The 3,329-nt window shown below is 35.4% G+C and overlaps 1 pseudogene; it reads left to right on the top strand.

Annotated features, from left to right (window-relative positions):
- Positions 1-2,665: 2,665 nt before the first annotated feature.
- Positions 2,666-3,118, top strand: LOC102473849 (cell division control protein 42 homolog pseudogene; annotated as a pseudogene).
- Positions 3,119-3,329: the final 211 nt, after the last annotated feature.

The following is a 3,329-nucleotide window of genomic DNA, read 5'->3' on the forward strand; positions in this document are numbered from 1 at the left end:
GAAGGCTAGGCATCCTATAGTGTTGTAAATTTCATTACCAATAAAATACACCTAACTTACAAAAAAATTGAAACTGATAATGATGATGTTCATGAACATGTGGTTGACTTTTCAGGGTAAAAATAGGTGGGTCTAAACTTTCAGGTTGAAGGCATTCAGTGTCTAGAGCTAAGTGGGATGGAAGAGGCTGATACACTCTACTTATTGCCATACTGATCGTCTTGCCTTTAATGTGTATTTTTTTTTTTCTGTCATGATACCACTACTCGTCTTTTTAAAATGAGGTCAAATGTCATTTCTTCTAGAGAACGTTTCTTGATCTTATAGATGGAAAAGATTTTTCTCTTTATAAACTCCCAGAGTGTTCCATTTGTAATTCTTTTATAACACTTGTTTTACTCTACCTTTTTACTTTTCCTTATGTATTTACCTTGCCTCTACAAGATTATAAATTCCCCAAGAGCAGGGATCATATTCCCATATTTTTATCTTCCTCACCACAGAATAGACATTATAAAAGTATGTGCTAGATTGAAAGTTTGTCATTCAAGCTGAAAAGTTGATTCAGAACTTCAGGTTTAAAATGTTTTTTGTTGTCAGTTCCTGTTTCACACTCACCCAATTTTCAACAATGATACCTATGTAGACAGGAAAATAAAGTCCAAAAATAAATCCATAATAATGCTAAAAAATAAGACTGACAAAGAAGTAGTTGTCATAATATGGTGTTTTTTTTTCTCTATAGGACATACAGAATGAAATTAGCAATTACCATTGGAAACTAGCACATGCTTTGCACATTCAAATGAAGTACACCCGCTGTCCCAAAAGAACTGGAGAGGGGTGTCATTCCTCCCACACTGCAAAGCACAAGGATATATACCATTCAGAAGCACATCCATCTCTACCAATACAGTGCTGATAAGTTTATAGGTAGCCAGAGTGCCATTACACATTCAATCAGTTCTTACCTTTCTGATTCATTCAGGGCCTGTAATTTAAAAAAAAAAATAGTGTGTAATACAGTGTGAATTAAGATAGGAACTGAAAGCAGACCAGCAGCTTTGTTTTGATTAGAAAAAGAGACCATATGTGGCTATAATTTCACACACCACACACACACATCTGGTAAAATAAAGCACATGCTAGATTGTATCCTCCATTAAGTCAGATGCCTTTGTACAGAGAAGAAGCTGTCCAACCATATATTGCATCTGTGAATAGTTCTAGTAATTAAAATATAGAGCTGAAGGAAAAGATAAAAAAGTAAATGGTGGAGCTTTGAGATTTTCATTTTGTTCTTTTACTCAGAGTCAAAAAAGTGAGTACAGGAGAGAGAGAAAACTGAAACAAAAACAATGATCCCACATCAATCTAACAGTCTGCTTAGACAAGTCGTTTGCAACAGGAAACCAGAGGCAATTTTGCCGCCCCCCCCCCAAGACATTAGGAAATGCCTTGAAACATCTTTGCTTGTCATAGCTAAGGAGAAAGGAGGTGCTACTAGCATCTAGTGGGTAGAGGCCAGGGATATTGCTAAATAGCCCATAATATACAGGAAATCTCCCCCCCACACACACACAAAAGAATTATCTGACCCAAAATATCAATAGTGCCAAAGTTGAGAAACTCTTGGTTACATAGATGACTGCCTGCTACCATTGTAAATTGAGCCAGGAAATAAGGATATAATATAATTTGGAAATGAGATTCTATCTATACAAAAGTTGGAAAAGACCAGCCAAAAGGAATGTCTCACATACGTCCTAACAGTGGGACATACTAGCACTGTCCTTCCTGTAATAGAAAAAAGGGGAATAAATTATTAGAATGGAAGGGTCTATGAAAAGATACTGCAAAACTAAGGAAAGATAATGTTTTTGAAGATTTAATGAAGGGGCAGACTGATAATTATGAAGGATCTTCAGAAAGTTCGTAGAGAATGCCTATTATGAAAAATAAATCCTATGCATGGATTTCAATTTTTTGGCACCAAAATAAACTCATATTTTAATTCCATTCATGCATGAACTTTTTGAAGTCCATATTTGCTCTAGAGAGAAGAATAAAGAATTAAAACTTCTTAGCCTCTTAAAAAGAACTCAACAATGCATGTTATCTATGAAATAAGTACAGTGAAAAATAAAAGGATAAGAGAATATGATGCAAAGACATCTGGATAAGCTAAAAAGGAATTGTATAGGAAAATTATTCCAAAGAAACTAAAATAGCAAGCAAAAATTAAAATGTACCCCACAAGCAGAAATAAGATAAGTCAATGAAATGGAGGGCAAATTGAGAAATAATAGCAGAAAAAAAACCAGTCAAAAACAGTAAGAAAAATTAAAAAATAGAAATTCAACCACAGATAATTGGTATTCCTAAAGAATAAAATATATTAAACAAATATAATAATGAAAGCTATAATAACAGAAAACTTTTCTGAGCTAAATATATATCAGGGTCCAAAATTCTTAAATTTCACTATACTACATATATTCTGGAAAATATTTGATTAGAATTTATTTACAAGAATGCCCCAGTGGAGAAGCTGAGGTCAGCATCAAATTGGATTTACTTAAAGTGGATACACAGCTATTTCACCAATGCAGACAATTAGTGTGTTGTTGTAGGCAATGGTGTTGTTGCTAAAACATGTCTCCTGATGTCCTACACAACAAACAAATTTCTACCGAAATATGTACCAACCATTTTTGACAACTCTGCAGTCACAGTTATGATTGGCAGAGAGTCATATACTCTTGGGCTTTTTGATACTGCAGGGCCAGAGGATCATGATAGATTACGACTGCTGAGTTATCCACAAACAGATGTATTTCTAGTTTGCTTTTCAGTGGTCTCTCCACCCTCATTTAAAAATGTGAAAGAAAAATGGGTGCCCGAGATAACTCATCATTGTCCAAAGACTCCTTTCTTGCTTGTTGGCACCCAAATCAATCTCAGAAATGACCCTTCTACTATTGAGAAACTTGCCAGGAACAAACAGAAGCCTATCATTCCAGAGACTGTTGAAAAGATGGCCCGTGACCTGAAGACGGTCAAGCATGTGGAGTGTTCTGCATTCACACTGAAAGGCCAAAGATTGTATCTGATGTAGCAATACTGGCTAACCTGGAACCTGCAGAACCAAAGAAGGGCCGCAGGTGCATGTTGCTATGAAGATCTCTCCAGAGTCTTTTCTGCACAGCTGGTGTCGCCATCAGACTAAAAGCAATGTTTAACTTGAACTAAAGATTAAAAAGTAAAATTTGTTTTTTGCAATAATGACAAATGCCCTGCACCTACCCACATGAACTCATGTGAGACAA

This window comes from Tupaia chinensis, unplaced genomic scaffold (assembly GCF_000334495.1).
Source record: "Tupaia chinensis unplaced genomic scaffold, TupChi_1.0 Scaffold148768_1, whole genome shotgun sequence".
Classification (NCBI taxonomy): Eukaryota; Metazoa; Chordata; class Mammalia; order Scandentia; family Tupaiidae; genus Tupaia; species Tupaia belangeri.